The following is a 27,672-nucleotide window of genomic DNA, read 5'->3' as shown; positions in this document are numbered from 1 at the left end:
GCCAATAACTTCCAGTGAAATGTAAGCTAGTACTCTAACTATTGAAGAAGTAAGTTTGTTAGTGGCTTATTGTACCCAACGAAAAGAGTGCGTTTGGAGCAGAATTTAAATGTGTTGTGCTCTTCTAACAAGATTGGGAATAAAAATAAGAAAGAACAATAATTTTCTCTAATCGTAGTGAATGCTTTTACAGTTTCGATGATCAGTTCATTAAACCTCTGGCTTCTCTAGAGCACGTGTGTCTCTAAAAACCAGACTGGAAAAACTACAATAGTTGAGATCCAACAAAACTCAAGTCAAACACCTCTTTATGGTTCTAAACCTCCCTTACTAGATCGATTAATGTTTACTTTAGGAGTGGGGTAAACGATCTGTCGAAATTGTGACAGAGTATAATGAACTTATAAGACGACATTTTGTTTGCACTTAATCGGCCATATATTCAACGATATATTTGCACTCACGCAGAACAGCTAATATTTCTATTGTGTTTACATTCGCTTTGTAGCCTGGCTTGTCTATTTGCTATGTTTTAGCTAATCCCCTTTATAGAGCTGTTGTATTAAAGTTGTGTACATAGTTTAAATGATAATTCGTGTTTTGGACAAGAAAAACAAGCTGTGCTAACTTTTTGCATCTTCAAACACTGAGGTGAGAAATTGTATATATATTTATAATATTTATAATCCAAAACAAATCATTCGTAAAAGAACCAACAACGCTCTTACTAAACCAGTATATCTGTCCAAGAGTTGAAATCATATGTTCTAAAGAGAAAGAAGCCCCCCTCCTTATCTAAGAGAAGATATGGTGAAGGGACTCTATAGCCTCGTCAAAACAAGAATTTGTAGAGATGGGACTAGTCTTCCAAGATTAGTGTTTTAGCATCTTCCTTAAAAACATTTAAAAATTGGTACCTTTCCGATAGTGACAAAACTTTCATTCATTATTTGGATAGCTGTGTAATTGGAATGTGAATTCAACAGCTACAATTTATTTAGACTCTTGTAACCACAGAAAAACTCAATTTTTTAAAAATTTATCATTATCTTATATTTCTGTCACATAAATGAGTTACTAGGTATTAATTTTATAGATTCTAGTATAAAGATAAGTAGATGTTAATTTTGGTACTCGTCAAATATTTTTCATTCCTGTTTAGTAGGTCAAAAAGTACCCATTTTCTTTGAATGGAAAACTTTTTGACCCACAAGCCTGAACTTAAATGATATTGTCTCATGCTATCGTCAAATGCAATCGATCGCTACAAATTAGGAAGATTTATAACGTATTTCTATTTTGACATATCTTTTGGTCCGTTTCAATTCTCAACCTCAAGGCAAGATATGCTCATGTCAGACATCTGCCGTTTGAAATTTCTTTCAATGTATGCAGTAGCAGGGTCTCTTTCAAATCTTTAAATTTTCTGACGTGTCAGTCTTCACAAAGATTGAAAATCTGATACTGATTTAAAATAGTTGGAGGAAGGAAATTATCCAGTAGAATTCAGTCTTCTCTTTGTATTTATTTCCTTCCGTGCTAATTTTTAAGGCTTTTCTAGAAACCTTCTCTATATTAATATCCTTAAGAATTAATTTTCATATATACTTAACTGATGATAGCTTTGCTTTAGATTTTCTCTAATCTTGAGTGATAAATAAGGCAAATACGTAAAGAAATAAAAAAATGGTTTTCAGAGAATCCGTTAAGAAAAACACCCTACAGAAAGTTATAACTAAAAGATAGCATGTACAGAAAGAAAATTAAAAGTGGTTTATAGAGAAACTATATAGCAATGCTATCTATATTAGGTGTTATATGAAAATTAATACGCAACGAAAAAGAATTTAAATAAAGGAGAAAAGGGGCGTAACAACAAATGGAGCTTCAAGAAGTCGAAAAAGTATCAGTAAAAATAACAAAATTCGATGAAAGTAAACTGGCAGTGCCTCGAGAATAGATCGAAGATCAATTAAACAAAAAGAGAACGAGAATACAACAACAAAAAATGCTCTAAAGAATCAAAGAGAAAAGAGAAAAATATGAAGGTGAAATGGATATGAAAAAAGGAGTTACAAGTGAAGACAACAAGCATTAATTTAGCGAAAAGATGACAGGGGCAGAACAACAAATAATGCTCTAAAGTAATAAAGAGAAAAAAAGAAAAATCAAAAGATTCAATGGATTGAAAGAAAGAGTTTCAAGTGAAGAAATCAAGGATTAATTCAACAAAAAGAGGACAGGGGCAGAACAAATAAATAATGCTCTAAAGTATCAAAGAGAAAAAAAGAAAAATCAAAAGATTCAATGGATTGAAAGAAAGAGTTTCAAGTGAAGAAATCAAGGATTAATTTAACAAAAAGAGGACGGGGGCAGAACAAAGAAATAATGCTCTAAAGTAATAAAGAGAAAAAAAGAAAAATCAAAAGATTCAATGGATTGAAAGAAAGAGTTTCAAGTGAAGAAATCAAGGATTAATTTAACAAAAAGAGGACGGGGGCAGAACAAAGAAATAATGCTCTAAAGTATTATAGAGAAAAAAAGAAAAATCAAAAGATTCAATGGATTTAAAGAAGGAGTTCCAAGTGAGGATTATCAAGGATTAATTTAACGAAAAGAGGACAGGGACAGCACAACAAATAATGCTCTAAAGTATTAAAGAGAAAAAAAGAAAAATAAAAAGATTTAATGAATTTAAAGAAGGACTTTCAAAAGAAGATAATCAAGGATTAATTTGACGAAAAGAGGACAGGGGCAGCACAACAAATAATGCTCTAAAGTACTAAAGAGAAAAAAAGAAAAATAAAAAGATTTAATGGATTTAAAGAAGGAGTTTCAAGTGAAGAAAATCAAGCATTAATTTAACGAAAAGAGGACGGGGGCAGAACAAAAAATAATGCTCTAAAGTTTCAAAGAGAAAAGAGAAAAATAAAAAGATTTAATGGATTTAAAAAAGGAGTTTCAAGTGAGGATTAACAAGGATTAATTTGACGAATAGAGGACAGGGGCAGCAGAACAAATAATGCTCTAAAGTATCAAAGAGAAAAAAAAAAAAAAAAAAGATTTAATGGATTTAAAGAAGGACTTTCAAAAGAAGATAATCAAGGACTAATTTAACGAAAAGAGGACGGGGCAGAACAAGTAAATAATGCTTTAAAGTATCATAGAGAAAAAAAGAAAAAAAAAAGATTTAATGGATTTAAAGAAGGAGTTTCAAGTGAGGATTATCAAGGATTAATTTAACGAAAAGAGGACAGGGGCAGCACAACAAATAATGCTCTAAAGTATTAAAGAGAAAAAAAGAAAAATAAAAAGATTTAATGAATTTAAAGAAGGACTTTCAAAAGAAGATAATCAAGGATTAATTTGACGAAAAGATGACAGGGGCAGCATAACAAATAATGCTCTAAAGTATCAAAGAGAGAAAAAAAAAAAAAAAAGATTTAATGGATTTAAAGAAGGACTTTCAAAATAAGAAAATCAAGGATTGATTTAACGAAAAGAGGACAGGGGCAGAACAACAAATAATGCTCTAAAGTATTAAAGAGAAAAAAAGAAAAATAAAAAGATTTAATGGATTTAAAGAAGGAGTTTCAAGTGAGGATTATCAAGGATTAATTTAACGAAAAGAAGACAGGGGCAGAACAACAAATAATGCTCTAAAGTATTAAAGAGAAAAAAAGGAAAAATAAAAAGATTTAATGGATTTAAAGAAGGAGTTTCAAGTGAGGATTATCAAGGATTAATTTAACGAAAAAAGGACAGGGGCAGAACAACAAATAATGCACTAAAGTATCAAAGAGAAAAAAAGAAAAAAAAGATTTAATGGATTGAAAGAAGGAGTTTTAAGTGAGGATTATCAAGGATTAATTAAAAGAAAAGAGGACAGGGGCAGAACAACAAAAATGCTCTAAAGTATCAAAGAGAAAAAAAGAAAAAAAAGATTTAATGGATTGAAAGAAGGGAGTTTTAAGTGAGGATTATCAAGGATTAATTTAACGAAAAGAGGACAGGGGCAGAACAACAAATAATGCTCTAAAGTATCAAAGAGAAAAAAAGAAAAAAAAGATTTAATGGATTGAAAAAAGGGAGTTTCAAGTGAGGATTATCAAGGATTAATTTAACGAAAAGAGGACGGGGGCAGCACAACAAATAATGCTCTAAAGTATCAAAGAGAAAAAAAGAAAAAAAAGATTTAATGGATTGAAAAAAGGGAGTTTCAAGTGAGGATTATCAAGGATTAATTTAACGAAAAGAGGACAGGGGCAGCACAACAAATAATGCTCTAAAGTATCAAAGAGAAAAAAAGAAAAAAAAGATTTAATGGATTGAAAAAAGGGAGTTTTAAGTGAGGATTATCAAGGATTAATTTAACGAAAAGAGGACAGGGGCAGAACAACAAATAATGCTCTAAAGTATCAAAGAGAAAAAAAGAAAAAAAAGATTTAATGGATTGAAAAAAGAGAGTTTCAAGTGAGGATTATCAAGGATTAATTTAACGAAAAGAGGACGGGGGCAGAACAACAAATAATGCTCCAAAATATCAAAGAGAAAAAAAGAAAAAAAAGATTTAATGGATTGAAAAAAGGGAGTTTTAAGTGAGGATTATCAAGGATTAATTTAACGAAAAGAGGACGGGGGCAGAACAAATAAATAATGCTCTAAAGGATTAAAGAGAAAAAAAAAATAAAAAGATTTAATGGATTGAAAGAAGGAGTTTTAAGTGAGGATTATCAAGGATTAATTTGACGAAAAGAGGACGGGGGCAGCACAACAAATAATGCTCTAAAGTATTAAAGAGAAAAAAAGAAAAATAAAAAGATTTAATGGATTGAAAGAAGGAGTTTCAAGTGAGGATTATCAAGGATTAATTTAACGAAAAGAGGACGGGGGCAGAACAAATAAATAATGCTCTAAAGTATTAAAGAGAAAAAAAAATAAAAAGATTTAATGGATTGAAAGAAGGAGTTTTAAGTGAGGATTATCAAGGATTAATTTGACGAAAAGAGGACGGGGGCAGCACAACAAATAATGCTCTAAAGTATTAAAGAGAAAAAAAGAAAAATAAAAAGATTGAATGGATTTAAAGAAGGAGTTTCAAGTGAGGATGATCAAGGATTAATTTAACGAAAAGAGGACGGGGGCAGAACAAATAAATAACGCTCTAAAGTATTAAAGAGAAAAAAAAAATAAAAAGATTTAATGGATTGAAAGAAGGAGTTTTAAGTGAGGATTATCAAGGATTAATTTAACGAAAAGAGGACGGGGGCAGAACAAATAAATAATGCTCTAAAGTATTGAAGAGAAAAAAAGAAAAATAAAAAGATTGAATGGATTTTCAAGTGTAAGAAGGAGTTTCAAGTGAGGATTATCAAGGATTAATTTAACGAAAAGAGGACGGGGGCAGCACAACAAATAATGCTCTAAATTATTAAAGAGAAAAAAAGAAAAAAATATAAAGATTTAATGGATTGAAAGAAGGAGTTTCAAGTGAGGATTATCAAGGATTAATTTAACGAAAAGAGGACGGGGGCAGCACAACAAATAATGCTCTAAAGTATCAAAGAGAAAAAAAGAAAAATAAAAAGATTTAATGGATTGAAAGAAGGAGTTTCAAGTGAGGATTATCAAGGATTAATTTAACGAAAAGAGGACGGGGGCAGCACAACAAATAATGCTCTAAAGTATTAAAGAGAAAAAAAGAAAAATAAAAAGATTGAATGGATTTAAAGAAGTAGTTTCAAGTGAGGATTATCAAGGATTAATTTAACGAAAAGAGGACGGGGGCAGCACAACAAATAATGCTCTAAAGTATTGAAGAGAAAAAAAGAAAAATAAAAAGATTGAATGGATTTTCAAGTGTAAGAAGGAGTTTCAAGTGAGGATTATCAAGGATTAATTTAACGAAAAGAGGACGGGGGCAGCACAACAAATAATGCTCTAAAGTATCAAAGAGAAAAAAAGAAAAAAAAGATTTAATGGATTGAAAAAAGGGAGTTTTAAGTGAGGATTATCAAGGATTAATTTAACGAAAAGAGGACAGGGGCAGAACAACAAATAATGCTCTAAAGTATCAAAGAGAAAAAAAGAAAAAAAAGATTTAATGGATTGAAAAAAGGGAGTTTCAAGTGAGGATTATCAAGGATTAATTTAACGAAAAGAGGACGGGGGCAGCACAACAAATAATGCTCTAAAGTATCAAAGAGAAAAAAAGAAAAAAAAGATTTAATGGATTGAAAAAAGGGAGTTTCAAGTGAGGATTATCAAGGATTAATTTAACGAAAAGAGGACAGGGGCAGCACAACAAATAATGCTCTAAAGTATCAAAGAGAAAAAAAGAAAAAAAAGATTTAATGGATTGAAAAAAGGGAGTTTTAAGTGAGGATTATCAAGGATTAATTTAACGAAAAGAGGACGGGGGCAGAACAACAAATAATGCTCTAAAGTATCAAAGAGAAAAAAAGAAAAAAAAGATTTAATGGATTGAAAAAAGAGAGTTTCAAGTGAGGATTATCAAGGATTAATTTAACGAAAAGAGGACGGGGGCAGAACAACAAATAATGCTCCAAAATATCAAAGAGAAAAAAAGAAAAAAAAGATTTAATGGATTGAAAAAAGGGAGTTTTAAGTGAGGATTATCAAGGATTAATTTAACGAAAAGAGGACGGGGGCAGAACAAATAAATAATGCTCTAAAGGATTAAAGAGAAAAAAAAAATAAAAAGATTTAATGGATTGAAAGAAGGAGTTTTAAGTGAGGATTATCAAGGATTAATTTGACGAAAAGAGGACGGGGGCAGCACAACAAATAATGCTCTAAAGTATTAAAGAGAAAAAAAGAAAAATAAAAAGATTTAATGGATTGAAAGAAGGAGTTTCAAGTGAGGATTATCAAGGATTAATTTAACGAAAAGAGGACGGGGGCAGAACAAATAAATAATGCTCTAAAGTATTAAAGAGAAAAAAAAATAAAAAGATTTAATGGATTGAAAGAAGGAGTTTTAAGTGAGGATTATCAAGGATTAATTTGACGAAAAGAGGACGGGGGCAGCACAACAAATAATGCTCTAAAGTATTAAAGAGAAAAAAAGAAAAATAAAAAGATTGAATGGATTTAAAGAAGGAGTTTCAAGTGAGGATTATCAAGGATTAATTTAACGAAAAGAGGACGGGGGCAGAACAAATAAATAACGCTCTAAAGTATTAAAGAGAAAAAAAAAATAAAAAGATTTAATGGATTGAAAGAAGGAGTTTTAAGTGAGGATTATCAAGGATTAATTTAACGAAAAGAGGACGGGGGCAGAACAAATAAATAATGCTCTAAAGTATTGAAGAGAAAAAAAGAAAAATAAAAAGATTGAATGGATTTTCAAGTGTAAGAAGGAGTTTCAAGTGAGGATTATCAAGGATTAATTTAACGAAAAGAGGACGGGGGCAGCACAACAAATAATGCTCTAAATTATTAAAGAGAAAAAAAGAAAAAAATATAAAGATTTAATGGATTGAAAGAAGGAGTTTCAAGTGAGGATTATCAAGGATTAATTTAACGAAAAGAGGACGGGGGCAGCACAACAAATAATGCTCTAAAGTATCAAAGAGAAAAAAAGAAAAATAAAAAGATTTAATGGATTGAAAGAAGGAGTTTCAAGTGAGGATTATCAAGGATTAATTTAACGAAAAGAGGACGGGGGCAGCACAACAAATAATGCTCTAAAGTATTAAAGAGAAAAAAAGAAAAATAAAAAGATTGAATGGATTTAAAGAAGTAGTTTCAAGTGAGGATTATCAAGGATTAATTTAACGAAAAGAGGACGGGGGCAGCACAACAAATAATGCTCTAAAGTATTGAAGAGAAAAAAAGAAAAATAAAAAGATTGAATGGATTTTCAAGTGTAAGAAGGAGTTTCAAGTGAGGATTATCAAGGATTAATTTAACGAAAAGAGGACGGGGGCAGCACAACAAATAATGCTCTAAAGTATTAAAGAGAAAAAAAGAAAAATAAAAAGATTGAATGGATTTAAAGAAGGAGTTTCAAGTGAGGATTATCAAGGATTAATTTAACGAAAAGAGGACGGGGGCACAACAAATAAATAATGCTCTAAAGTATTAAAAAGAAAAAAAGAAAAATAAAAAGATTTAATGGATTGAAAGAAGGAGTTTCAAGTGAGGATTATCAAGGATTAATTTAACGAAAAGAGGACGGGGGCAGAACAAATAAATAATGCTCTAAAGTATTAAAGAGAAAAAAAGAAAAAAAAAAGATTTAATGGATTGAAAGAAGGAGTTTCAAGTGAGGATTATCAAGGATTAATTTAACGAAAAGAGGACGGGGGCAGCACAACATATAATGCTCTAAAGTATTAAAGAGAAAAAAAGAAAAATAAAAAGATTGAATGGATTTAAAGAAGTAGTTTCAAGTGAGGATTATCAAGGATTAATTTAACGAAAAGAGGACGGGGGCAGCACAACAAATAATGCTCTAAAGTATTGAAGAGAAAAAAAGAAAAATAAAAAGATTGAATAGATTTTCAAGTGTAAGAAGGAGTTTCAAGTGAGGATTATCAAGGATTAATTTAACGAAAAGAGGACGGGGGCAGAACAAATAAATAATGCTCTAAAGTATTAAAGAGAAAAAAAGGAAAATAAAAAGATTTAATGGATTGAAAGAAGGAGTTTTAAGTGAGGATTATCAAGGATTAATTTAACGAAAAGAGGACGGGGGCAGAACAAATAAATAATGCTCTAAAGTATTAAAGAGAAAAAAAAAATAAAAAGATTTAATGGATTGAAAGAAGGAGTTTTAAGTGAGGATTATCAAGGATTAATTTGACGAAAAGAGGACGGGGGCAGCACAACAAATAATGCTCTAAAGTATTAAAGAGAAAAAAAGAAAAATAAAAAGATTTAATGGATTGAAAGAAGGAGTTTCAAGTGAGGATTATCAAGAATTAATTTAACGAAAAGAGGACGGGGGCAGAACAAATAAATAATGCTCTAAAGTATTAAAGAGAAAAAAAGAAAAATAAAAAGATTTAATGGATTGAAAAAAGGAGTTTCAAGTGAGGATTATCAAGGATTAATTTAACGAAAAGAGGACGGGGGCAGAACAAATAAATAATGCTCTAAAGTATTAAAGAGAAAAAAAGAAAAATAAAAAGATTTAATGGATTGAAAAAAGGAGTTTCAAGTGAGGATTATCAAGGATTAATTTAACGAAAAGAGGACGGGGGCAGAACAAATAAAAAATGCTCTAAAGTATTAAAGAGAAAAAAAAGAAAAATAAAAAGATTTAATGGATTGAAAAAAGGAGTTTCAAGTGAGGATTATCAAGGATTAATTTAACGAAAAGAGGACGGGGGCAGAACAAATAAATAATGCTCTAAAGTATTGAAGAGAAAAAAAGAAAAATAAAAAGATTTAATGGATTTTCAAGTGTAAGAAGGAGTTTCAAGTGAGGATTATCAAGGATTAATTTAACGAAAAGAGGACGGGGGCAGCACAAAAAATAATGCTCTAAATTATTAAAGAGAAAAAAAGAAAAAAAAAAAGATTTAATGGATTGAAAGAAGGAGTTTCAAGTGAGGATTATCAAGGATTAATTTAACGAAAAGAGGACGGGGGCAGCACAACAAATAATGCTCTAAATTATTAAAGAGAAAAAAAGGAAAATAAAAAGATTTAATGGATTTAAAGAAGTAGTTTCAAGTGAGGATTATCAAGGATTAATTTAACGAAAAGAGGACGGGGGCAGCACAACAAATAATGCTCTAAAGTATTGAAGAGAAAAAAAGAAAAATAAAAAGATTGAATAGATTTTCAAGTGTAAGAAGGAGTTTCAAGTGAGGATTATCAAGGATTAATTTAACGAAAAGAGGACGGGGGCAGAACAAATAAATAATGCTCTAAAGTATTAAAGAGAAAAAAAGGAAAATAAAAAGATTTAATGGATTGAAAGAAGGAGTTTTAAGTGAGGATTATCAAGGATTAATTTAACGAAAAGAGGACGGGGGCAGAACAAATAAATAATGCTCTAAAGTATTAAAGAGAAAAAAAGAAAAATAAAAAGATTTAATGGATTGAAAAAAGGAGTTTCAAGTGAGGATTATCAAGGATTAATTTAACGAAAAGAGGACGGGGGCAGAACAAATAAATAATGCTCTAAAGTATTAAAGAGAAAAAAAGAAAAAATAAAAAGATTTAATGGATTGAAAAAAGGAGTTTCAAGTGAGGATTATCAAGGATTAATTTAACGAAAAGAGGACGGGGGCAGAACAAATAAATAATGCTCTAAAGTATTAAAGAGAAAAAAAAGAAAAAAAAAAAGATTTAATGGATTGAAAAAAGGAGTTTCAAGTGAGGATTATCAAGGATTAATTTAACGAAAAGAGGACGGGGGCAGAACAAATAAATAATGCTCTAAAGTATTGAAGAGAAAAAAAGAAAAATAAAAAGATTTAATGGATTTTCAAGTGTAAGAAGGAGTTTCAAGTGAGGATTATCAAGGATTAATTTAACGAAAAGAGGACGGGGGCAGCACAACAAATAATGCTCTAAATTATTAAAGAGAAAAAAGAAAAAAAAAAGATTTAATGGATTGAAAGAAGGAGTTTCAAGTGAGGATTATCAAGGATTAATTTAACGAAAAGAGGACGGGGGCAGCACAACAAATAATGCTCTAAAGTATCAAAGAGAAAAAAAGAAAAATAAAAAGATTTAATGGGTTGAAAGAAGGAGTTTCAAGTGAGGATTATCAAGGATTAATTTGACGAAAAGAGGACGGGGGCAGCACAACAAATAATGCTCTAAAGTATTAAAGAGAAAAAAAGAAAAATAAAAAGATTTAATGGATTGAAAGAAGGAGTTTCAAGTGAGGATTATCAAGGATTAATTTAACGAAAAGAGGACGGGGGCAGAACAAATAAATAATGCTCTAAAGTATTAAAGAGAAAAAAAGAAAAATAAAAAGATTTAATGGATTGAAAAAAGGAGTTTCAAGTGAGGATTATCAAGGATTAATGTAACGAAAAGAGGACGGGGGCAGAACAAATAAATAATGCTCTAAAGTATTAAAGAGAAAAAAAGAAAAATAAAAAGATTTAATGGATTGAAAAAAGGAGTTTCAAGTGAGGATTATCAAGGATTAATTTAACGAAAAGAGGACGGGGGCAGAACAAATAAATAATGCTCTAAAGTATTGAAGAGAAAAAAAGAAAAATAAAAAGATTGAATGGATTTTCAAGTGTAAGAAGGAGTTTCAAGTGAGGATTATCAAGGATTAATTTAACGAAAAGAGGACGGGGGCAGCACAACAAATAATGCTCTAAATTATTAAAGAGAAAAAAAGAAAAATATAAAGATTTAATGGATTGAAAGAAGGAGTTTCAAGTGAGGATTATCAAGGATTAATTTAACGAAAAGAGGACGGGGGCAGAACAAATAAATAATGCTCTAAAGTATTAAAGAGAAAAAAAAGAAAAATAAAAAGATTTAATGGATTGAAAAAAGGAGTTTCAAGTGAGGATTATCAAGGATTAATTTAACGAAAAGAGGACGGGGGCAGAACAAATAAATAATGCTCTAAAGTATTGAAGAGAAAAAAAGAAAAATAAAAAGATTTAATGGATTTTCAAGTGTAAGAAGGAGTTTCAAGTGAGGATTATCAAGGATTAATTTAACGAAAAGAGGACGGGGGCAGCACAACAAATAATGCTCTAAATTATTAAAGAGAAAAAAGAAAAAAAAAAGATTTAATGGATTGAAAGAAGGAGTTTCAAGTGAGGATTATCAAGGATTAATTTAACGAAAAGAGGACGGGGGCAGCACAACAAATAATGCTCTAAAGTATCAAAGAGAAAAAAAGAAAAATAAAAAGATTTAATGGATTGAAAGAAGGAGTTTCAAGTGAGGATTATCAAGGATTAATTTGACGAAAAGAGGACGGGGGCAGCACAACAAATAATGCTCTAAAGTATTAAAGAGAAAAAAAGAAAAATAAAAAGATTCTATGGATTGAAAGAAGGAGTTTCAAGTGAGGATTATCAAGGATTAATTTAACGAAAAGAGGACGGGGGCAGAACAAATAAATAATGCTCTAAAGTATTAAAGAGAAAAAAAGAAAAATAAAAAGATTTAATGGATTGAAAAAAGGAGTTTCAAGTGAGGATTATCAAGGATTAATGTAACGAAAAGAGGACGGGGGCAGAACAAATAAATAATGCTCTAAAGTATTAAAGAGAAAAAAAGAAAAATAAAAAGATTTAATGGATTGAAAAAAGGAGTTTCAAGTGAGGATTATCAAGGATTAATTTAACGAAAAGAGGACGGGGGCAGAACAAATAAATAATGCTCTAAAGTATTGAAGAGAAAAAAAGAAAAATAAAAAGATTGAATGGATTTTCAAGTGTAAGAAGGAGTTTCAAGTGAGGATTATCAAGGATTAATTTAACGAAAAGAGGACGGGGGCAGCACAACAAATAATGCTCTAAATTATTAAAGAGAAAAAAAGAAAAATATAAAGATTTAATGGATTGAAAGAAGGAGTTTCAAGTGAGGATTATCAAGGATTAATTTAACGAAAAGAGGACGGGGGCAGCACAACAAATAATGCTCTAAAGTATCAAAGAGAAAAAAAGAAAAATAAAAAGATTTAATGGATTGAAAGAAGGAGTTTCAAGTGAGGATTATCAAGGATTAATTTAACGAAAAGAGGACGGGGGCAGCACAACAAATAATGCTCTAAAGTATTAAAGAGAAAAAAAGAAAAATAAAAAGATTGAATGGATTTAAAGAAGTAGTTTCAAGTGAGGATTATCAAGGATTAATTTAACGAAAAGAGGACGGGGGCAGCACAACAAATAATGCTCTAAAGTATTGAAGAGAAAAAAAGAAAAATAAAAAGATTGAATGGATTTTCAAGTGTAAGAAGGAGTTTCAAGTGAGGATTGTCAAGGATTAATTTAACGAAAAGAGGACGGGGGCAGCACAACAAATAATGCTCTAAAGTATTAAAGAGAAAAAAAGAAAAATAAAAAGATTGAATGGATTTAAAGAAGGAGTTTCAAGTGAGGATTATCAAGGATTAATTTAACGAAAAGAGGACGGGGGCACAACAAATAAATAATGCTCTAAAGTATTAAAAAGAAAAAAAGAAAAATAAAAAGATTTAATGGATTGAAAGAAGGAGTTTCAAGTGAGGATTATCAAGGATTAATTTAACGAAAAGAGGACGGGGGCAGAACAAATAAATAATGCTCTAAAGTATTAAAGAGAAAAAAAGAAAAATAAAAAGATTTAATGGATTGAAAGAAGGAGTTTCAAGTGAGGATTATCAAGGATTAATTTAACGAAAAGAGGACGGGGGCAGCACAACATATAATGCTCTAAAGTATTAAAGAGAAAAAAAGAAAAATAAAAAGATTGAATGGATTTAAAGAAGTAGTTTCAAGTGAGGATTATCAAGGATTAATTTAACGAAAAGAAGACGGGGGCAGCACAACAAATAATGCTCTAAATTATTAAAGAGAAAAAAGAAAAAAAAAAGATTTAATGGATTGAAAGAAGGAGTTTCAAGTGAGGATTATCAAGGATTAATTTAACGAAAAGAGGACGGGGGCAGCACAACAAATAATGCTCTAAAGTATCAAAGAGAAAAAAAGAAAAATAAAAAGATTTAATGGATTGAAAGAAGGAGTTTCAAGTGAGGATTATCAAGGATTAATTTGACGAAAAGAGGACGGGGGCAGCACAACAAATAATGCTCTAAAGTATTAAAGAGAAAAAAAGAAAAATAAAAAGATTCTATGGATTGAAAGAAGGAGTTTCAAGTGAGGATTATCAAGGATTAATTTAACGAAAAGAGGACGGGGGCAGAACAAATAAATAATGCTCTAAAGTATTAAAGAGAAAAAAAGAAAAATAAAAAGATTTAATGGATTGAAAAAAGGAGTTTCAAGTGAGGATTATCAAGGATTAATGTAACGAAAAGAGGACGGGGGCAGAACAAATAAATAATGCTCTAAAGTATTAAAGAGAAAAAAAGAAAAATAAAAAGATTTAATGGATTGAAAAAAGGAGTTTCAAGTGAGGATTATCAAGGATTAATTTAACGAAAAGAGGACGGGGGCAGAACAAATAAATAATGCTCTAAAGTATTGAAGAGAAAAAAAGAAAAATAAAAAGATTGAATGGATTTTCAAGTGTAAGAAGGAGTTTCAAGTGAGGATTATCAAGGATTAATTTAACGAAAAGAGGACGGGGGCAGCACAACAAATAATGCTCTAAATTATTAAAGAGAAAAAAAGAAAAATATAAAGATTTAATGGATTGAAAGAAGGAGTTTCAAGTGAGGATTATCAAGGATTAATTTAACGAAAAGAGGACGGGGGCAGCACAACAAATAATGCTCTAAAGTATCAAAGAGAAAAAAAGAAAAATAAAAAGATTTAATGGATTGAAAGAAGGAGTTTCAAGTGAGGATTATCAAGGATTAATTTAACGAAAAGAGGACGGGGGCAGCACAACAAATAATGCTCTAAAGTATTAAAGAGAAAAAAAGAAAAATAAAAAGATTGAATGGATTTAAAGAAGTAGTTTCAAGTGAGGATTATCAAGGATTAATTTAACGAAAAGAGGACGGGGGCAGCACAACAAATAATGCTCTAAAGTATCAAAGAGAAAAAAAGAAAAATAAAAAGATTGAATGGATTTTCAAGTGTAAGAAGGAGTTTCAAGTGAGGATTGTCAAGGATTAATTTAACGAAAAGAGGACGGGGGCAGCACAACAAATAATGCTCTAAAGTATTAAAGAGAAAAAAAGAAAAATAAAAAGATTGAATGGATTTAAAGAAGGAGTTTCAAGTGAGGATTATCAAGGATTAATTTAACGAAAAGAGGACGGGGGCACAACAAATAAATAATGCTCTAAAGTATTAAAAAGAAAAAAAGAAAAATAAAAAGATTTAATGGATTGAAAGAAGGAGTTTCAAGTGAGGATTATCAAGGATTAATTTAACGAAAAGAGGACGGGGGCAGAACAAATAAATAATGCTCTAAAGTATTAAAGAGAAAAAAAGAAAAATAAAAAGATTTAATGGATTGAAAGAAGGAGTTTCAAGTGAGGATTATCAAGGATTAATTTAACGAAAAGAGGACGGGGGCAGCACAACATATAATGCTCTAAAGTATTAAAGAGAAAAAAAGAAAAATAAAAAGATTGAATGGATTTAAAGGAGTAGTTTCAAGTGAGGATTATCAAGGATTAATTTAACGAAAAGAGGACGGGGGCACAACAAATAAATAATGCTCTAAAGTATTAAAAAGAAAAAAAGAAAAATAAAAAGATTTAATGGATTGAAAGAAGGAGTTTCAAGTGAGGATTATCAAGGATTAATTTAACGAAAAGAGGACGGGGGCAGAACAAATAAATAATGCTCTAAAGTATTAAAGAGAAAAAAAGAAAAATAAAAAGATTTAATGGATTGAAAGAAGGAGTTTCAAGTGAGGATTATCAAGGATTAATTTAACGAAAAGAGGACGGGGGCAGCACAACATATAATGCTCTAAAGTATTAAAGAGAAAAAAAGAAAAATAAAAAGATTGAATGGATTTAAAGAAGTAGTTTCAAGTGAGGATTATCAAGGATTAATTTAACGAAAAGAAGACGGGGGCAGCACAACAAATAATGCTCTAAAGTATTGAAGAGAAAAAAAGAAAAATAAAAAGATTGAATAGATTTTCAAGTGTAAGAAGGAGTTTCAAGTGAGGATTATCAAGGATTAATTTAACGAAAAGAGGACGGGGGCAGAACAAATAAATAATGCTCTAAAGTATTAAAGAGAAAAAAAGGAAAATAAAAAGATTTAATGGATTGAAAGAAGGAGTTTTAAGTGAGGATTATCAAGGATTAATTTAACGAAAAGAGGACGGGGGCAGAACAAATAAATAATGCTCTAAAGTATTAAAGAGAAAAAAAGAAAAATAAAAAGATTTAATGGATTGAAAAAAGGAGTTTCAAGTGAGGATTATCAAGGATTAATTTAACGAAAAGAGGACGGGGGCAGAACAAATAAAAAATGCTCTAAAGTATTAAAGAGAAAAAAAAGAAAAATAAAAAGATTTAATGGATTGAAAAAAGGAGTTTCAAGTGAGGATTATCAAGGATTAATTTAACGAAAAGAGGACGGGGGCAGAACAAATAAATAATGCTCTAAAGTATTGAAGAGAAAAAAAGAAAAATAAAAAGATTTAATGGATTTTCAAGTGTAAGAAGGAGTTTCAAGTGAGGATTATCAAGGATTAATTTAACGAAAAGAGGACGGGGGCAGCACAACAAATAATGCTCTAAATTATTAAAGAGAAAAAAAGAAAAAAACAGATTTAATGGATTGAAAGAAGGAGTTTCAAGTGAGGATTATCAAGGATTAATTTAACGAAAAGAGGACGGGGGCAGCACAACAAATAATGCTCTAAAGTATCAAAGAGAAAAAAAGAAAAATAAAAAGATTTAATGGATTGAAAGAAGGAGTTTCAAGTGAGGATTATCAAGGATTAATTTAACGAAAAGAGGACGGGGGCAGAACAACAAATATTGCTCTAAAGTATCAAAGAGAAAAAAAGAAAAAAAAAGATTTAATGGATTGAAAGAAGGAGTTTTAAGTGAGGGTTATCAAGGATTAATTTAACGAAAAGAGGACGGGGGCAGAACAACAAATAATGCGCTAAAGTATCAAAGAGAAAAAAAGAAAAAAAAAGATTTAATGGATTGAAAGAAGGAGTTTTAAGTGAGGAGTATGAAGGATTAATTTAACGAAAAGAGGACGGGGGCAGAACAACAAATAATGCGCTAAAGTATCAAAGAGAAAAAAAGAAAAAAAAAGATTTAATGGATTGAAAGAAGGAGTTTCAAGTGAGGAGTATGAAGGATTAATTTAATGAAAAGAGGACAGGGGCAGAACAACAAATAATGCGCTAAAGTATCAAAGAGAAAAAAAGAAAAAAAAAGATTTAATGGATTGAAAGAAGGAGTTTTAAGTGAGGAGTATGAAGGATTAATTTAACGAAAAGAGGACGGGGGCAGCACAACAAATAATGCGCTAAAGTATCAAAGAGAAAAAAAGAAAAATAAAAAGATTTAATGGATTGAAAGAAGGAGTTTCAAGTGAGGAGTATGAAGGATTAATTTAATGAAAAGAGGACGGGGGCAGAACAACAAATAATGCGCTAAAGTATCAAAGAGAAAAAAAGAAAAAAAAAGATTTAATGGATTGAAAGAAGGAGTTTCAAGTGAGGAGTATGAAGGATTAATTTAACGAAAAGAGGACGGGGGCAGAACAACAAATAATGCGCTAAAGTATCAAAGAGAAAAAAAGAAAAATAAAAAGATTTAATGGATTGAAAGAAGGAGTTTCAAGTGAGGAGTATGAAGGATTAATTTAACGAAAATAGGATGGGGGCAGAACAAATAAATAATGCTCTAAAGTATCAAAGAGAAAAAAAGAAAAAAAAAGATTTAATGGATTGAAAGAAGGAGTTTTAAGTGAGGATTATCAAGGATGAATTTAACGAAAAGAGGACGGGGGCAGAACAACAAATAATGCGCTAAAGTATCAAAGAGAAAAAAAGAAAAATAAAAAGATTTAATGGATTGAAAGAAGGAGTTTCAAGTGAGGAGTATGAAGGATTAATTTAACGAAAATAGGATGGGGGCAGAACAAATAAATAATGCTCTAAAGTATCAAAGAGAAAAAAAGAAAAAAAAAGATTTAATGGATTGAAAGAAGGAGTTTCAAGTGAGGAGTATGAAGGATTAATTTAACGAAAAGAGGACGGGGGCAGAACAACAAATAATGCGCTAAAGTATCAAAGAGAAAAAAAGAAAAATAAAAAGATTTAATGGATTGAAAGAAGGAGTTTCAAGTGAGGAGTATGAAGGATTAATTTAACGAAAAGAGGACAGGGGCAGAACAAAAAATAATGCTCTAAAGTATCAAAGAGAAAAAAAGAAAAAAAAAGATTTAATGGATTGAAAGAAGGAGTTTTAAGTGAGGAGTATGAAGGATTAATTTAATGAAAAGAGGACGGGGGCAGAACAACAAATAATGCGCTAAAGTATCAAAGAGAAAAAAAGAAAAAAAAAGATTTAATGGATTGAAAGAAGGAGTTTTAAGTGAGGATTATCAAGGATTAATTTAACGAAAAGAGGACGGGGGCAGAACAACAAATAATGCGCTAAAGTATCAAAGAGAAAAAAAGAAAAAAAAAGATTTAATGGATTGAAAGAAGGAGTTTTAAGTGAGGAGTATGAAGGATTAATTTAACGAAAAGAGGACGGGGGCAGAACAACAAATAATGCGCTAAAGTATCAAAGAGAAAAAAAGAAAAAAAAAGATTTAATGGATTGAAAGAAGGAGTTTTAAGTGAGGAGTATGAAGGATTAATTTAACGAAAAGAGGACGGGGGCAGAACAACAAATAATGCGCTAAAGTATCAAAGAGAAAAAAAGAAAAAAAAAGATTTAATGGATTGAAAGAAGGAGTTTTAAGTGAGGAGTATGAAGGATTAATTTAACGAAAAGAGGACGGGGGCAGAACAACAAATAATGCGCTAAAGTATCAAAGAGAAAAAAAGAAAAAAAAAGATTTAATGGATTGAAAGAAGGAGTTTTAAGTGAGGAGTATGAAGGATTAATTTAACGAAAAGAGGACGGGGGCAGAACAACAAATAATGCGCTAAAGTATCAAAGAGAAAAAAAGAAAAATAAAAAGATTTAATGGATTGAAAGAAGGAGTTTCAAGTGAGGAGTATGAAGGATTAATTTAATGAAAAGAGGACGGGGGCAGAACAACAAATAATGCGCTAAAGTATCAAAGAGAAAAAAAGAAAAAAAAAGATTTAATGGATTGAAAGAAGGAGTTTCAAGTGAGGAGTATGAAGGATTAATTCAAAGAAAAGATGACGGGGGCAGCACAACAAATAATGCGCTAAAGTATCAAAGAGAAAAAAAGAAAAATAAAAAGATTTAATGGATTGAAAGAAGGAGTTTTAAGTGAGGATTATCAAGGATTAATTTAATGAAAAGAGGACAGGGGCAGAACAACAAATAATGCTCTAAAGTATCAAAGAGAAAAAAAGAAAAATAAAAAGATTTAATGGATTGAAAGAAGGAGTTTTAAGTGAGGATTATCAAGGATTAATTCAACGAAAAGAGGACGGGGGCAGAACAACAAATAATGCGCTAAAGTATCAAAGAGAAAAAAAGAAAAAAAAAGATTTAATGGATTGAAAGAAGGAGTTTCAAGTGAGGAGTATGAAGGATTAATTCAACGAAAAGAGGACGGGGGCAGCACAACAAATAATGCGCTAAAGTATCAAAGAGAAAAAAAGAAAAATAAAAAGATTTAATGGATTGAAAGAAGGAGTTTTAAGTGAGGATTATCAAGGATTAATTTAATGAAAAGAGGACGGGGGCAGAACAACAAATAATGCGCTAAAGTATCAAAGAGAAAAAAAGAAAAAAAAAGATTTAATGGATTGAAAGAAGGAGTTTTAAGTGAGGAGTATGAAGGATTAATTTAACGAAAAGAGGACGGGGGCAGAACAACAAATAATGCTCTAAAGTATCAGAGAGAAAAAAAGAAAAATAAAAAGATTTGAAGGATTGAAAGAAGGAGTTTTAAGTGAGGAGTATGAAGGATTAATTTAACGAAAAGAGGACAGGGGCAGAACAACAAATAATGCGCTAAAGTATCAAAGAGAAAAAAAGAAAAAAAAAGATTTAATGGATTGAAAGAAGGAGTTTTAAGTGAGGAGTATGAAGGATTAATTTAACGAAAAGAGGACGGGGGCAGAACAACAAATAATGCGCTAAAGTATCAAAGAGAAAAAAAGAAAAATAAAAAGATTTAATGGATTGAAAGAAGGAGTTTTAAGTGAGGAGTATGAAGGATTAATTCAACGAAAAGAGGACTGGGGCAGAACAACAAATAATGCTCTAAAGTATCAAAGAGAAAAAAAGAAAAATAAAAAGATTTAAGGGATTGAAAGAAGGAGTTTCAAGTGAGGATTATCAAGGATTAATTTAACGAAAGGAGGACGGGGGCAGCACAACAAATAATGCTCTAAAGTATTAAAGAGAAAAAAAGAAAAAAAAAGATTTAATGGATTGAAAGAAGGAGTTTCAAGTGAGGATTATCAAGGATTAATTTAACGAAAGGAGGACGGGGGCAGCACAACAAATAATGTTCTAAAGTATCAAAGAGAAAAAAAGAAAAAAAAAGATTTAATGGATTGAAAGAAGGAGTTTTAAGTGAGGAGTATGAAGGATTAATTCAACGAAAAGAGGACTGGGGCAGAACAACAAATAATGCTCTAAAGTATCAAAGAGAAAAAAAGAAAAATAAAAAGATTCAATGGATTGAAAGAAGGAGTTTTAAGTGAGGAGTATGAAGGATTAATTTAACGAAAAGAGGACAGGGGCAGAACAACAAATAATGCGCTAAAGTATCAAAGAGAAAAAAAGAAAAAAAAAGATTTAATGGATTGAAAGAAGGAGTTTTAAGTGAGGAGTATGAAGGATTAATTCAACGAAAAGAGGACTGGGGCAGAACAACAAATAATGCGCTAAAGTATTAAAGAGAAAAAAAGAAAAATAAAAAGATTTAATGGATTTAAAGAAGGAGTTTTAAGTGAGGAGTATGAAGGATTAATTCAACGAAAAGAGGACTGGGGCAGAACAACAAATAATGCTCTAAAGTATCAAAGAGAAAAAAAGAAAAATAAAAAGATTCAATGGATTTAAAGAAGGAGTTTTAAGTGAGGAGTATGAAGGATTAATTCAACGAAAAGAGGACTGGGGCAGAACAACAAATAATGCGCTAAAGTATTAAAGAGAAAAAAAGAAAAATAAAAAGATTTAATGGATTTAAAGAAGGAGTTTTAAGTGAGGAGTATGAAGGATTAATTCAACGAAAAGAGGACTGGGGCAGAACAACAAATAATGCTCTAAAGTATCAAAGAGAAAAAAAGAAAAATAAAAAGATTTAATGGATTTAAAGAAGGAGTTTTAAGTGAGGAGTATGAAGGATTAATTCAACGAAAAGAGGACTGGGGCAGAACAACAAATAATGCGCTAAAGTATCAAAGAGAAAAAAAGAAAAATAAAAAGATTTAATGGATTGAAAGAAGGAGTTTTAAGTGAGGAGTATGAAGGATTAATTCAACGAAAAGAGGACTGGGGCAGAACAACAAATAATGCGCTAAAGTATTAAAGAGAAAAAAAGAAAAATAAAAAGATTTAATGGATTGAAAGAAGGAGTTTTAAGTGAGGATTATCAAGGATTAATTCAACGAAAAGAGGACTGGGGCAGAACAACAAATAATGCGCTAAAGTATTAAAGAGAAAAAAAGAAAAATAAAAAGATTTAATGGATTGAAAGAAGGAGTTTTAAGTGAGGATTATCAAGGATTAATTCAACGAAAAGAGGACTGGGGCAGAACAACAAATAATGCGCTAAAGTATTAAAGAGAAAAAAAGAAAAATAAAAAGATTTAATGGATTGAAAGAAGGAGTTTTAAGTGAGGATTATCAAGGATTAATTCAACGAAAAGAGGACTGGGGCAGAACAACAAATAATGCGCTAAAGTATTAAAGAGAAAAAAAGAAAAATAAAAAGATTTAATGGATTGAAAGAAGGAGTTTTAAGTGAGGATTATCAAGGATTAATTCAACGAAAAGAGGACTGGGGCAGAACAACAAATAATGCGCTAAAGTATTAAAGAGAAAAAAAGAAAAATAAAAAGATTTAATGGATTGAAAGAAGGAGTTTTAAGTGAGGAGTATGAAGGATTAATTCAACGAAAAGAGGACTGGGGCAGAACAACAAATAATGCGCTAAAGTATTAAAGAGAAAAAAAGAAAAATAAAAAGATTTAATGGATTGAAAGAAGGAGTTTTAAGTGAGGATTATCAAGGATTAATTCAACGAAAAGAGGACTGGGGCAGAACAACAAATAATGCTCTAAAGTATCAAAGAGAAAAAAAGAAAAATAAAAAGATTTAATGGATTTAAAGAAGGAGTTTTAAGTGAGGAGTATGAAGGATTAATTCAACGAAAAGAGGACTGGGGCAGAACAACAAATAATGCGCTAAAGTATCAAAGAGAAAAAAAGAAAAATAAAAAGATTTAATGGATTGAAAGAAGGAGTTTTAAGTGAGGAGTATGAAGGATTAATTCAACGAAAAGAGGACTGGGGCAGAACAACAAATAATGCTCTAAAGTATCAAAGAGAAAAAAAGAAAAATAAAAAGATTCAATGGATTTAAAGAAGGAGTTTTAAGTGAGGAGTATGAAGGATTAATTCAACGAAAAGAGGACTGGGGCAGAACAACAAATAATGCGCTAAAGTATCAAAGAGAAAAAAAGAAAAAAAAAGATTTAATGGATTGAAAGAAGGAGTTTTAAGTGAGGAGTATGAAGGATTAATTTAATGAAAAGAGGACGGGGGCAGAACAATAAATAATGCTCTAAAGTATCAAAGAGAAAAAAAGAAAAAAAAAGATTTAATGGATTGAAAGAAGGAGTTTTAAGTGAGGAGTATGAAGGATTAATTTAACGAAAAGAGGACAGGGGCAGAACAATAAATAATGCGCTAAAGTATCAAAAAGAAAAAAAGAAAAATAAAAAGATTTAATGGATTGAAAGAAGGAGTTTTAAGTGAGGAGTATGAAGGATTAATTCAACGAAAAGAGGACAGGGGCAGAACAACAAATAATGCGCTAAAGTATCAAAAAGAAAAAAAGAAAAATAAAAAGATTTAATGGATTGAAAGAAGGAGTTTTAAGTGAGGAGTATGAAGGATTAATTCAACGAAAAGAGGACAGGGGCAGAACAACAAATAATGCGCTAAAGTTTTAAAGAGAAAAAAAGAAAAATAAAAAGATTCAATGGATTGAAAGAAGGAGTTTCAAGTGAGGATTATCAAGGATTAATTTAACGAAAAGAGGACGGGGGCAGCACAACAAAAAATGCTCTAAAGTTTTAAAGAGAAAAAAAGAAAAATAAAAAGATTCAATGGATTGAAAGAAGGAGTTTCAAGTGAGGATTATCAAGGATTAATTTAACGAAAAGAGGACGGGGGCAGCACAACAAATAATGCGCTAAAGTATCAAAGAGAAAAAAAGAAAAAAAAAGATTTAATGGATTGAAAGAAGGAGTTTTAAGTGAGGAGTATGAAGGATTAATTTAACGAAAAGAGGACGGGGGCAGCACAACAAAAAATGCGCTAAAGTTTTAAAGAGAAAAAAAGAAAAATAAAAAGATTTAATGGATTGAAAGAAGGAGTTTCAAGTGAGGATTATCAAGGATTAATTTAACGAAAAGAGGACGGGGGCAGCACAACAAATAATGCGCTAAAGTATCAAAGAGAAAAAAAGAAAAAAAAAGATTTAATGGATTGAAAGAAGGAGTTTTAAGTGAGGAGTATGAAGGATTAATTTAACGAAAAGAGGACAGGGGCAGAACAACAAATAATGCGCTAAAGTATCAAAGAGAAAAAAAGAAAAAAAAAGATTTAATGGATTGAAAGAAGGAGTTTTAAGTGAGGAGTATGAAGGATTAATTTAACGAAAAGAGGACAGGGGCAGAACAATAAATAATGCGCTAAAGTATCAAAGAGAAAAAAAGAAAAAAAAAGATTTAATGGATTGAAAGAAGGAGTTTTAAGTGAGGAGTATGAAGGATTAATTTAATGAAAAGAGGACAGGGGCAGAACAACAAATAATGCTCTAAAGTATCAAAGAGAAAAAAAGAAAAATAAAAAGATTTAATGGATTGAAAGAAGGAGTTTTAAGTGAGGAGTATGAAGGATTAATTCAACGAAAAGAGGACGGGGGTAGAACAAAAAATAATGCGCTAAAGTATCAAAGAGAAAAAAAGAAAAATAAAAAGATTTAATGGATTGAAAGAAGGAGTTTTAAGTGAGGAGTATGAAGGATTAATTCAACGAAAAGAAGACAGGGGCAGAACAACAAATAATGCTCTAAAGTATCAAAGAGAAAAAAAGAAAAATAAAAAGATTTAATGGATTGAAAGAAGGAGTTTTAAGTGAGGAGTATGAAGGATTAATTTAATGAAAAGAGGACGGGGGCAGAACAATAAATAATGCTCTAAAGTATCAAAAAGAAAAAAAGAAAAATAAAAAGATTTAATGGATTGAAAGAAGGAGTTTTAAGTGAGGAGTATGAAGGATTAATTCAACGAAAAGAGGACAGGGGCAGCACAATAAATAATGCGCTAAAGTATCAAAGAGAAAAAAAGAAAAAAAAAGATTTAATGGATTGAAAGAAGGAGTTTTAAGTGAGGAGTATGAAGGATTAATTTAATGAAAAGAGGACAGGGGCAGAACAACAAATAATGCGCTAAAGTATCAAAAAGAAAAAAAGAAAAATAAAAAGATTTAATGGATTGAAAGAAGGAGTTTTAAGTGAGGAGTATGAAGGATTAATTTAATGAAAAGAGGACGGGGGCAGAACAACAAATAATGCGCTAAAGTATCAAAGAGAAAAAAAGAAAAAAAAAGATTTAATGGATTGAAAGAAGGAGTTTTAAGTGAGGAGTATGAAGGATTAATTTAATGAAAAGAGGACAGGGGCAGAACAACAAATAATGCGCTAAAGTATCAAAGAGAAAAAAAGAAAAAAAAAGATTTAATGGATTGAAAGAAGGAGTTTTAAGTGAGGAGTATGAAGGATTAATTTAATGAAAAGAGGACGGGGGCAGAACAATAAATAATGCTCTAAAGTATCAAAGAGAAAAAAAGAAAAAAAAAGATTTAATGGATTGAAAGAAGGAGTTTTAAGTGAGGAGTATGAAGGATTAATTCAACGAAAAGAGGACAGGGGCAGAACAATAAATAATGCGCTAAAGTATCGAAGAGAAAAAAAGAAAAAAAAAGATTTAATGGATTGAAAGAAGGAGTTTTAAGTGAGGAGTATGAAGGATTAATTTAATGAAAAGAGGACGGGGGCAGAACAACAAATAATGCTCTAAAGTATCAAAGAGAAAAAAAGAAAAATAAAAAGATTTAATGGATTGACAGAAGAAGTTTCAAGTGAGGATTATCAAGGATTAATTTAACGAAAAGAGGACGGGGGCAGCACAACAAATAATGCGCTAAAGTATCAAAGAGAAAAAAAGAAAAATAAAAAGATTTAAAGGATTGAAAGAAGGAGTTTCAAGTGAGGAGTATGAAGGATTAATTTAATGAAAAGAGGACAGGGGCAGAACAACAAATAATGCTCTAAAGTATCAAAGAGAAAAAAAGAAAAATAAAAAGATTTAATGGATTGAAAGAAGGAGTTTTAAGTGAGGAGTATGAAGGATTAATTTAATGAAAAGAGGACAGGGGCAGAACAACAAATAATGCGCTAAAGTATCAAAGAGAAAAAAAGAAAAATAAAAAGATTTAAAGGATTGAAAGAAGGAGTTTCAAGTGAGGAGTATGAAGGATTAATTCAACGAAAAGAGGACAGGGGCAGAACAAAAAATAATGCTCTAAAGTATCAAAGAGAAAAAAAGAAAAAAAAAGATTTAATGGATTGAAAGAAGGAGTTTTAAGTGAGGAGTATGAAGGATTAATTTAATGAAAAGAGGACAGGGGCAGAACAACAAATAATGCGCTAAAGTATCAAAGAGAAAAAAAGAAAAATAAAAAGATTTAATGGATTGAAAGAAGGAGTTTTAAGTGAGGAGTATGAAGGATTAATTTAACGAAAAGAGGACGGGGGCAGAACAACAAATAATGCGCTAAAGTATCAAAGAGAAAAAAAGAAAAATAAAAAGATTTAATGGATTGAAAGAAGGAGTTTTAAGTGAGGAGTATGAAGGATTAATTTAATGAAAAGAGGACAGGGGCAGAACAACAAATAATGCGCTAAAGTATCAAAGAGAAAAAAAGAAAAATAAAAAGATTTAATGGATTGAAAGAAGGAGTTTTAAGTGAGGAGTATGAAGGATTAATTTAACGAAAAGAGGACGGGGGCAGAACAACAAATAATGCGCTAAAGTATCAAAGAGAAAAAAAGAAAAATAAAAAGATTTAATGGATTGAAAGAAGGAGTTTTAAGTGAGGAGTATGAAGGATTAATTCAACGAAAAGAGGACGGGGGCAGAACAAAAAATAATGCGCTAAAGTATCAAAGAGAAAAAAAGAAAAAAAAAGATTTAATGGATGTAAAGAAAGAGTTTAAATCGGGGATTATCAAGGATTTATTTAACGAAAAGAGGACGGGGGCAGCACAACAAATAATGCTCTAAAGTATTAAAGAGAAAAAAAGAAAAATAAAAAGATTTAATGGATTTAAAGAAGGACTTTCAAAAGGAGATAATCAAGGATTAATTTAACGAAAAGAGGACGGGGGGAGAACAAAAAATAATGCTCTAAAGTATCAAAGAGAAAAAAAGAAAAATAAAAAGATTTAATGGATTGAAAGAAGGAGTTTTAAGTGAGGAGTATGAAGGATTAATTTGACGAAAAGAGGACAGGGGCAGAACAACAAATAATGCTCTAAAGTATCAAAGAGAAAAAAAGAAAAAAAAAGATTTAATGGATTGAAAGAAGGAGTTTTAAGTGAGGAGTATGAAGGATTAATTTGACGAAAAGAGGACAGGGGCAGAACAACAAATAATGCTCTAAAGTATCAAAGAGAAAAAAAGAAAAAAAAAGATTTAATGGATTGAAAGAAGGAGTTTTAAGTGAGGAGTATGAAGGATTAATTCAACGAAAAGAGGACGGGGGCAGCACAACAAATAATGCACTAAAGTATCAAAGAGAAAAAAAGAAAAATAAAAAGATTTAAAGGATTGAAAGAAGGAGTTTCAAGTGAGGAGTATGAAGGATTAATTCAACGAAAAGAGGACGGGGGCAGAACAACAAATAATGCGCTAAAGTATCAAAGAGAAAAAAAGAAAAAAAAAGATTTAATGGATTTAAAGAAGGAGTTTTAAGTGAGGAGTATGAAGGATTAATTTAATGAAAAGAGGACAGGGGCAGAACAACAAATAATGCTCTAAAGTATCAAAGAGAAAAAAAGAAAAATTAAAAAAAAATTTAATGGATTGAAAGAAGGAGTTTTAAGTGAGGAGTATGAAGGATTAATTTAATGAAAAGAGGACAGGGGCAGAACAATAAATAATGCGCTAAAGTATCAAAGAGAAAAAAAGAAAAATAAAAAGATTTAAAGGATTGAAAGAAGGAGTTTCAAGTGAGGAGTATGAAGGATTAATTCAACGAAAAGAGGACGGGGGCAGAACAACAAATAATGCGCTAAAGTATCAAAGAGAAAAAAAGAAAAAAAAAGATTTAATGGATTTAAAGAGGGAGTTTAAATCGGGGATTATCAAGGATTTATTTAACGAAAAGAGGACGGGGGCAGAACAAATAAATAATACTCTAAAGTATCAAAGAGAAAAAAAGAAAAATAAAAAGATTTAATGGATTGAAAGAAAGACTTTCAAAAGTAGATAATCAAGGATTAATTTAACGAAAAGAGGACGGGGGCAGAACAAATAAATAATGCTCTAAAGTATCAAAGAGAAAAAAAGAAAAATAAAAAGATTTAATGGATTGAAAGAAAGACTTTCAAAAGTAGATAATCAAGGATTAATTTAACGAAAAGAT

General features: G+C 30.4%; 1 protein-coding gene across 6 annotated transcripts in view; it reads right to left on the bottom strand.

Moving 5' to 3' along the window:
- The window catches only part of LOC148957822 (uncharacterized), a 110,095-nt gene that overhangs the window by 1,042 nt on the left and 81,381 nt on the right, over positions 1-27,672 (bottom strand). The window lies entirely within an intron of this gene.

This window comes from Rhopilema esculentum, chromosome 20 (assembly GCF_057945365.1).
Source record: "Rhopilema esculentum isolate cy_ngs chromosome 20, ASM5794536v1, whole genome shotgun sequence".
Classification (NCBI taxonomy): domain Eukaryota; kingdom Metazoa; phylum Cnidaria; class Scyphozoa; order Rhizostomeae; family Rhizostomatidae; genus Rhopilema; species Rhopilema esculentum.
This window is presented reverse-complemented; position numbering and strand designations above follow the sequence as displayed.